At 48.5% G+C, this 10,408-nt stretch overlaps 1 non-coding gene across 1 annotated transcript; it reads right to left on the reverse strand.

The window, feature by feature from the left end:
• Positions 1-325: 325 nt before the first annotated feature.
• Positions 326-458, reverse strand: LOC116152385 (small nucleolar RNA SNORA61). Its single transcript, XR_004136024.2, has one exon. It is a non-coding gene; the product is annotated as a small nucleolar RNA SNORA61 (small nucleolar RNA).
• Positions 459-10,408: the final 9,950 nt, after the last annotated feature.

The following is a 10,408-nucleotide window of genomic DNA, read 5'->3' on the forward strand; positions in this document are numbered from 1 at the left end:
AACAACCAATTGGAAATCAGCAATTAAAGTATATTCAGCAGTGAAAAAATATGGGCACTCCCATTAAAATCGAGAACAAGAAAAATGCCTACAGTGACTGACAAGGTTCATCACCGATTTGAACATTTTAGCCAGCGGAATAAGACGAGAAAAACACAAAACTGCACTCTGCAAAGTAGGAGACAATTTTGTCTGTTTTTATAGGCAGTTTGATTGCCTGAAGAGCCCAAGAGAATCAACTTATTAAAACTAATGGGGAACAAGCTCAGGTTGAGTGGCTGGTTAGCAATCCGATACACAGGGATCAGTATCTTTTTTTTTTTAACCTCGTGTGAAACTAACCTGCATGCTGTCTAGCAGACTACACGCACTGTGAGGGCAGCTCCAGCTCGACCGTCCCTCCTCTTACGACTGCCGAGACCAGGGTTCAGATCAGATGGGAAAGGGAACCTGAAGGTCGTTAGAGCAATATCTTTCTGACATAGCAGCAATAACCTGTAACGTTAAAAAATCATCTACATATTTTCAATTAAAAATTACTAGCAATGACCTTTAAAAGAATGTGCAGAGTCACTGTGGAGTGTCTACTGGTGCTTTAATTCAAGACATAAAATTCTTTTTTTTTTAATTTATTATATTATTTTGGGGGGAGAGGTAACTGGGTTTTTATTTATTTACTTATTTTTAATGGCAGTACTGGGGATTGAACCCAGGACCCCGTGGATGCTAGACACATGCTCTACCACTGAGCTATACCCTCCCCCCAAGACATAAAATTCTTGAATAAGTGGTGAGACATAACATTCTTCTGGGTAGGAAGACTTACATTAATTCTTATATATATTTACTACAATTTAATAGAATTCATTTATAGGATCTAAAAATGTAATATAATTTAATACTATTAAATTTATAGAACTGTACTGGTTTTTTTCTGACCTTGAAAAATTATTCTTAGATTTACCTGAAATAATACTTTTACCAGAATATGCAAGATAATTTATTTCTTGTAAAATAACATTCAGTTTTGGAGAGGAACCCCTCCCTTACCAGACATTAAACATACCAGTTTACACCCTAATAATTAAAATGGGATTCTTCTGGTTGAAGAATGAACAGACTACTTAACAGAACAGGAAGAAACTTTAGAAACATACTCAAGTGTTTGTAAAATTGTGGCATGTCACAATCACAGTAGTCAGAGAAACACTTGTCTGAATGACTAATTATTTGGAGAAACTGAATTAGATTTCCTATCTCACATTTTACACAGAAATCAATTCAAAATGCATTGAAGTTTGAAGTGTGAGATACAAACACAAGTGGTATGGATACGTGCATGTATTTGAGTGAGGAAATGTTCAGCATGACTCACAATCAGGAGAAGTATTCTATGAACAGTTCATCCTTCACTGTGGTTGATCATTATTCTCAAAAGAATCACACCAACTCATTGAATCGTGGTTTTGTTTTTTCAAGCTCCACCAGTTGAAAACAGTATACATATCTTATCTCAAATTACTCACTTATAAAACATTCACAAACGTAGAAGATGTTTTCCAGTATTGATCTTCACTTTACCATTAACATTTTTCTCCCATGAAATTACACATCACAGTTTAGACATCAGGAGGCTGGGTCCTAAGGGGTGGGGATTCGGGTTTAAATGTGTTTAGCTTTCAAAAACTTTAACTAGCAGACTATAAACAATGTGCCACTGCTGGTAATAATTGTTCACAGCTATTTAAAATTTCTGAATTCTGGAAATGCCTTTGCCTCCACAGCATGTCTGTTTTGCTTTAGGTATTTTGCAAACAAGATGTTTTTGGAACAAAACTTTCTAACTCCCCTGGGGAAAAAAAATCGTTTGTCATTTTATTGTTTAATGTGAAATGGATTCATCATTTCCTATGACACTCCAAATTTCACAAATTCAGTCTCAGAAATTAGTGACAAGAAAATAAGGTGAAAATTTCTCCCATCTCCCTCCCATGGCTGTGTGTCCTGTGGAAAACATGTGTTATGATCTGTGTCTAAAACATGCTGAGTGCATTGTCCTAAGAAGAGTCAGCTTCTCTGGGGAAAAAAAAGAAAAAACTCAGCCAAGATCACTTGATAATTTTATAATAAAATGTAGTATTTCATTACAATGCACGTAAGCCCATTTCAAAAGGAAGGGGAGTGAATTTTAGAAATATTACTTAAAGCCAGAAAAAGAAAGAAAAACACCATATGATACCACATATAAGTGGAATCTTAAAAAATGGCAGAAATGAACTTATTTACAAAACAGAAATAGACTCACAGCCATAGAAAACTCATGGTTGCCAGGGGGGAAAGGGGGTGAGGAGGGATAAATTGGGAGTTCACAATTTGCAGATTCTAATTACTGTATATAAAATAGATAAACAGCAGGGTCCCGCTGTATAGCACAATATCTTGTATATCCAATACCTTATAATAGCCTATAATGAAAAAGAATATGAAAAGGAAAAAATATGTATGTATAACTGAATCACTATGCTGTACACCAGAAACTAACAAAACATTGTAAACTGGCTATACTTCAATAAAAAATTTTTTAAATAAACAATATCTCAAAACAGAAATATTACTTGATTGAATCAAAGATGAAGACAAAATAAATTGAATATCTCCTTTTACTCTAAGTGACATTTCTTTGAAAGGTTTAGCACGCAGATAATCCATGTCAGCAACTGAGCTGAGCTCACTGAACACCAGTGCGCCAGTTAAGAGACCCATGTCAATCTTCCCATTTTCACTTAATGAGGGCTTACGTTTTTAAGCCAGTGTGGAAAAACTACCCTCTTTTCCCCTAAGTTGAAGTCGTCTGGACAGCAGCCAGCTCAGAGCCTGGCACCCTTGGCATGGAATGGTTACTCCTTAAATACTTACAGATTGAAGAATTCAGTCCTCAGATCCCCCTTGGCTGCCTGGAGCACCTGGGGGTGAACAGTGTCTGTCTCCTTTTGTAGTTCTTTTAAAAGATCTGCCCCAAAAGACGGCTAGGGGTGCTTCCTCCCTTGTGATGCTGGGTTGTCCCTGGCAGTCTCAGAAGGATCCACGCCTGCCCCGTGAATGACAAAGGAGCCCAGAAGTGGAAACCAGTCACACCCGTGTGGACTGAGCGCCCCCTGCCGGCCGGCGACAGTGCCAGGGCCAGCAAAGGGCTTGGGTTCTCAGGAGGTAAGTTTCCTGCTGGGGATGAAGCCTCCAGGCCACTTGAAACACCTAGTAAATGAAAAATCAAGGAGTCGAGAGGAACCTAACTCCAGGCAGTGAGAGAAGCCCATCACTCATTTTCAACATCACTGCAGTAATTTCACCGTGACGGTGAATCTCCACCTCCCAATTCCATCACTTCAGGTTGATGGGGCCGGGAAAGCCTTATCAAGATCTTGGTTGGATCTGGGTCTGGGAGGTTTGGGTTGCATTGGGAGAGGCAAAGACAAGAGTGAGAGAACCTTCCAGAAAATTGGTGCACCCTGAATGGCAGGTCAGAGACAAGAAAGCCTGTGGCTTGCTCTGCTCGGGGGCTGTGAGCCAAGAACTCTGAGACGCTGGGCTTCAGCAGGTGGGGGGGTAGTTGGAAGTGAGGCTGGTCTGGAGACTGAGGTCCTGTTGGGAGGACGTTGAATATCAGTTCTTTTATTCAGTTGACAACTGTGTCCAGGACACCCTGCTGAGCTCTGCCAAAGGGTGGGCGGGTGGCACTCTCCCAGTCCCCAGCTGGGGCAGCAGACGGGGCAGCCCCAAGGTCAACTCCCTCTGAGATGGCTCACGTCCCATCCGCTGCACACGCTGTTGGTCACACTGAGATTTCCTACCCAGAACATTTAGCACCTGCTCCCCACCCCCGACGTGGCTTATGCTCACAAGGGTGGGACCGTCCCCAGGACCAAGGTAGGTGTCTAATTCCCATCAGCATGACCTGAGTCCTCATTCTGACTTCCTGATGGGAGAAGCCACACGGCTGGGTCCCTGCAGTGTTCCCTGCTCTCCATCCTGCTCCCATCACGTGGGAAGAAGGAATTCATGTAGATTTGTTCACAATGAATGCACGAGTGGATGAATTTTTCTACAGAAGAACCAAGAAAGCACAGCCACAAAGACAAAGCAAAGCTTTGATGATTTTGACATTTTTCTTTTACCCTAGACATTTTGAGGTCAGAGCATCCACTAGTTTTAAATATTTTTATGATAAAAAGAAATTATTTGTTAATGGCTGCTTTTAAACTTAGCCAGACTGAGGATATAAACAGCCCTCCGTTTAACAGCCCAAGGCCTGCAAACTCCAGCACCAGCTTGGACTACAGAAGCACCGACTCTGAGTGGGGAGGACCAGTGGTGAGATGTGGCGCACGCACACAACGCTGCACCCTTTGTCCAGAGGTACCCGAGGAGATGATATCAGAGCTTCCTTATCCCAATGGCTCTCTGTCCTCTCTGCCAGAGGATCCCCCTCCCATCCTCTCTCTCCTTCAAGCACGGCTTCAGCCGGCGAGATGTGATTGGATGCAATGTCACCGTGTCCCAGCAGCATCTTGAGAGCCACGGCATGGCTGGGCTGCGTCTCCCTTTTCCCTCCCCGTGTGACTCAGATGGGGCTGCTTCTTGGGCCGGGGTCCCCGAATAAAAAAGGTGCAATGTGGAACAGGGCCAGGGAGAGGGGCTGCCCATGTGGGCCGTGTCATTCCTCTAAGCCACCGAGATGAGGAAGTGGGTGGTTACTGCGGGACAAATGAGCAAAGCCAATAAAGCGATTTATATTGTAAGACGTTAAACACACAGCCAAGGGAAGCCTGCGCTGGGCCAGCGTGTTCTTTCTAGTGTGACGCTCACCCCCTCCCCTCCAGGGAGGCCGATGTCCCCTCCAGCGGCGCTGGGTGGGCTCCTTCTGAGACAGGAGGGAAGGGGGCAGGGCACAACCATGGAAGAAAGGACACAGCATCGAGGACAGGACAGACTGGTTAGAACCAAGACGGCGGGAGATTTGACTTCCAGTACACCCTGAGTCTCATGGCGCACCCACAGGCTTCATGACAGGTCCCAGGCTGATGTAAAAGGCCAAAAAGTGGGTGGGGGCCTGATTCCTGGAAATCCCCGCCCCTTCCCCAAAATAGTTGGAATAATCCTCCTACTTGTTAGCATATGAAATTACCGAGCCCATAAAAACTAAGAACCCTGCACCTCCTGGTCACTCTCTCCTGCCTTCTGAGACGGCCCGCACGCTGCTGTCTGCTCTGTGTGTGTCTCCTAAGCCGCTCTCCCTTCTGACTGAGGTGGACCACACTGTCTAGGGAGTGTGTGTGTCTCTAAATAAACTTGCTTTCACTTTACTATGCCTTGTTCTTGAATTCTCTCCTGTGCGAGGCAAGACCCTAATCTCTGACAACACTTCCATCTCTGCCTTAGGTTACGGTCGTCCCCCCAAGTGTCTGTGCGGGGATCGGCAAGTGCTGCGTGCAGAGCCGCCCAGGCTGGAGCAGCTCCTTCCAGACCCTTCCTGTAGGGGATCCACACCTCCTTCGAACACCAGCCTCTTGAAATGTGATTCTAAGTCCAGAACGGGAGTCAGGTCCTTGCCACTTCCCGAGGAATGACCGCGTTCTCTGAGCTGCACTAAGGCACTTTAGAGCTCAAATTAAACACTCCTCCAATTCAGGAAAATAAATTCACGGACAGCAGAGGTGAACAGCGTCCTCTCCTGTATTTCCAAACTTGGTACTTGTCATCTCTTTGCTGGCGGTGAAACTCACGCCTTTTCCCCAACTAGTGGTCTGTTACGGAGGTACCAGGGCATCCTGCGCTGGTCTGGAACTTCAGAGATGGATTCCCTTGATCACTGACTCGTTTTCAGGGGCACCGCCCTGTGTTTCACAGAGTGTGCCTGCGTTTCTCCCGGGTACCATTTCGTTTCTGCTGTGGCCGCCCTTCCTGACGGGGGCGCCCAGCCATCGCCCCGCCCCGGCTCAAACTCAGAAGAAAGGAGACATTACGATGGGAATTTTGCTCAGCAAATAGCAGGTTGGTGGAGGGGGAGAGCCCAGTTACTGCCTACATCTGTCTTTCTGGCGGCATGGAATTCACTGGAAACGTCTCTGCCAGCAAGTCTCCGTGTCCAGCTCTGCCTGGGACTCTAAAGGGGGGCCTGCACCTCCCGGGTTGCTTGGCTGGGCCTGCGAGGCCCCCACTGCCGTGAGAAAAGAACCCACAGGTCTGTAAACTTGCTATTTTTAGGCCTTGGTGGACCTAAGCCAGTTTCCCGAGTGCAGCAATCACCCAAATATTTTATTGAGTAGGGTCTTGAAAAATGACAGCACACATCTTAAATCTACTCAGAAATCTAAACAGGTTTGAAATGTCATGCAACTAATTCACAGGGACAGACGATGGGCCTCCTCGCCTGGGTCACCAGGGAGGGGCTGGGGGGGCCCATCCCTGCCCGTCTGCTCTCGTCACCCACACCCAGCCCGGTGAGCTCACCCACCCGCACCGCAGGCCAGCAGCGAAGGGATCGCTCCAGACGCGCCCCTCCAGACGAGCCGCTCTTCCAGACTCAGGACTTGACACATCCAGCTGCCACCCGAGTGCCTCCCCGGGGTTTCCGGGATGCCTCCTGCTCCCCCAGGGTCTCTGTCTGGGGGAAGGAAGACTCTCAACTGCTCTGCCCACCAACCCGGGGTGGACCCTTTACTCCTCCCTCTGCCCCCTCCCCTATCGTCCAACGACTCTGCCTTCAAACTACGCCAAATCTGCCCACTGGTCGCCCTCACGCCCCACCACCCTGGAACCAAGGCCCTGTCTCTTCCCGCGGAACTGCCATGGCCCCAGACTTGTTTCCCACCTCCATCCTCCCCACACCGGTTACCCCTCACAGAGCATGCGGGGCCACCTGCAAGGGGTGCTGACTCTGTCTCCACCGCTCAGCTCCGAATCCTGTGGTTCTTCACCTCTCGTCCCAGCCTGTGAGGAGGGCCCTGTGTGTCTGTGGGTCTTTAGGCCCCTCTGGTCTCTGCTTGTTAAATGTCACGCACATTTCATGACTCAAGCGACATTTTAGCAATGATTGTAAATAGAGTTGCTCCCCGCCTACCCGCCCAAGTCCTGGTTCACACAACAGAACGAAACGGACACCCAGAGGGTTTGTCTGGAAATAAAGACCAGTTAGATAAATACAAAAATTAGTAGTTCATCAGCCCTGCAGACCCTAAACCATTCCCTTCCATCATCGGGGAAGTTGGAGCCTGACCAAGAGCAGGAAGCAGGGGCAGTGCCCTCGACTGCATCTTCCCCTCAGTCAGAGGAGGAATAAGTGGGAAACTAAAAATGCAAGGAAAACTCGAGCTTCTGTAAGAACCTCCGAGAAATAACACCATGAACACACACAGGATGAGTGCCATGTGCCAGTCACCCTGGTGAGCCCTTCCCATCTGTTCATTCTTTTCATCTTCACACAACCCGACGCATAAGGTACAACTATTGTGCCCATTCCGCAGATGAGGAAACTGAGGCCCTCTAGGCCTCCCAGTCAGGAAATGGTGACCCGTCTCCACAGTCTGTGTTTTTAACCAAAGAAACAGATCTGAGTTTGAGAGCAGTCTGGATGTCCCGACTGAAGTCCTAAAGCAGAAAGAAATGTCAGCAAACTCCGTGGACGGGCTGTCTGCCTCCCTGTACAGAGTCATAGCTGATGAAATCCTCGGGCTGTGGCAGTGAGGTTTGGACTGGGCTGCCAATGACCTCAGTCGGAGACGGGGACAGAGCCCCAGGCGACTTCAGCTCCAGGGAGCGTCTGAGAATCTGGTGTGTAACGTAAATACTTGTTAAGTGCTTCCTGCTGTAAAGACTCCTCCAGGGAGCAAGAGAAATAGCGAAGCAAAGGGGTCTCTACTAGGTAAGAATGAAATACTGAGAAACGAGAATTTTCCTGTTTCATGTTCAGGTTATTTTTTTACATCAAAGATTTACACACGTACGTATGTGCGTGTTTCTCCTGGAACTGACGCAGGGCCCACAGGAGGTCAGGCAGTACATGTGCAGTGTTCTGGGGTGCCTTTAAAACAGGCCCCTCGTCGTCCCTGCGAAGGCGAGGCTCTTGTGTCCTCCGCTGTGGCATCCTGCCCTGGGCTCCTCGGTGGGAACCTGGAAGTTCTCTGGATCTGCCCTCTTCCCTTCCTCCACGTGGAATCAGTTATGGGGCCCCGATGATTTTACCTCTGAAACATTCTGTGGCAGACAGTGCTGTGGCTTTGCCAGACCCATTTCCTTTCTATTCTGGGCTCTCAGCTCCACTGCACTTTCTAGAATCCTTTGTATTAGGTGGGGCCACCAGCCTGTGGGCCCAGGGTGTGTCGGCCGCTCTGGGCTTGGTCCCCTGACCCCCTGCAGGACCCTCCAGCCTGCTCCTTCCCTCTCCTGCCGGCCCTCTGCAGAGAACCAGCAGCGCCCGCCCCGCCAGACCCGCCAGACCCAGACCCGAGGGAACAGGGAGGGGCAGGACTCCTGGGGGAGAGAGCCTGCTTCCCGGAGGACCGTGTGAAGGCCCCTCCCTCCCCACACCCCGGCCCCAGCAGGGCCCACGCCGGCCTGGGGTGTGAACAAGAGAAACTCGCCACGTCCTGCCACGGGGATCTGCCACCAACCGCAGCCACAGCTACCTACCCTGACTTGTTTATCTTCTCCTAAGTCTTCCTTCCCAAACCTAAACCTGTGCCCGTCGCTGACTTTCTACTTCTCTCGACAGGCATGGCCTCCCAGCTTCTGCCCCTACCTTCAACCTTGTCCATCACAACGCCATCTCCTAAGGCAGAGTGAGCCTCTTGGCAAGCACAGCGCAGACCCTCTCACTCCTCCGCGTGAATCTTTTCATGGGGCCTCTGATTGCCTCCAAAGTGCTGCGGTGGGGACATGGTCTCCCCAGGCCTGGCCTGGTCGACAGCACCAGCCTCACGTTAGCTTCCCGCGGACCCCACTGGGCTGGACACAGCGAGCCTGGCGATTCTGTCCTCAGGGCTATTTCTCCCACCAGCCCTTCCGTCTGCCTGCCCCCTACCTCCCTGTTGGCTTACTTCTCTGCATTGGCTTTGGCAGCACCTCCTCCAGGCTCCCTTCTCCTGTGTCCCCCCAGGAGCCTGCATGCTGCCACACACATCACTGTTTTCTACCCCAAGAACACTTGGTTCGGCGACTGTGTTGGTTGTGTTGTGCACCTGACACACAGCAGGGGCTCAACAGCTAACCCCGGCCCAACAACCACAAATGTCTCCCAGAAGGAACCCTCCTATGCTGTTGGTGGGAACGCAAATTGGTGCGGCCACCACGGAGGGCAGTATGGAGGTTCCATAAAAAACCTGACAATAGAACTACCATGTGACCCAGCAATCCCATTCCTGAGCATACATCTGGAAAAGATGAAAACTCTGATTCTAAAAGATACCTGCACCCCAATGTTTACAGCAGCACTGTTAACAAGAGCCAGGACATGGAAGCCGCCTGAGTGCCACCAACAGACGGCTGGGTAAAGAAGAGGTGGTCTATATACACAGTGAATACTACTCAGCCATAAACAAAGAATGAAATAATGCCATTTGTAGCAACATGGATGGGCCTAGAGATTACTATACTAGGTGGAATAAGTTGGACAGAAAGACAAATATCATATGATATCACTTACATGTGGAATCTAAAAAAAAAGGACACACATGAACTTACTTACAACACAGAAATAGACTCACAGGCATAGAAAACGAGCTATGGTTACCAGAGGGGAAAGAGTGGGGGTAGGGATAAATCAGTAGTCTGGGATTAACATATATACACGGCTATATGTAAAAGAAATAAACCACAAGCACCTACTGCATAGCTCAGGGAACTACACTCAACATGCCGGAATAAACCATGATATAAAAGAATATGAAGAAGAATATATATACGTCTAACTGAATCACTATGCTGTGCACCTGAAACTAACACAACATTGTAAATCAACTATTCTTCAATAAAAATAAATAAATAAATGAATGAATTTAAAAAAAAGTCTCCAGACATTGGCAAATGACACCCAGAGACATATCAGCCCCACTTGCTCTGGAGTCACGTGGGAGAAGGAACCATGTGCTAATCCTGGCAAGAAACCAGAGGGCATGTTGTCTTGGTGGGTGGGGTCAGCCCAGTCAGTGTTGACCTGAACCTGGATTTTATTACAGCAGGCTCTCAGAAGCAGACTTGCAGGGACCAGATTCAGAGGAGATGGGGGTGACGGGCCCTGGGCTCACCCAGTATACCCCCGCCTGCTTCTGCTTTCCTAACAGACTCCAGTCTTTTTCAACAAAGCCATGTGCCCAGCACAAGCAATGCCTCACGGCTGGTCTAGATCTTTCTTCGT

This window comes from Camelus dromedarius, chromosome 3 (assembly GCF_036321535.1).
Source record: "Camelus dromedarius isolate mCamDro1 chromosome 3, mCamDro1.pat, whole genome shotgun sequence".
NCBI lineage: Eukaryota > Metazoa > Chordata > Mammalia > Artiodactyla > Camelidae > Camelus > Camelus dromedarius.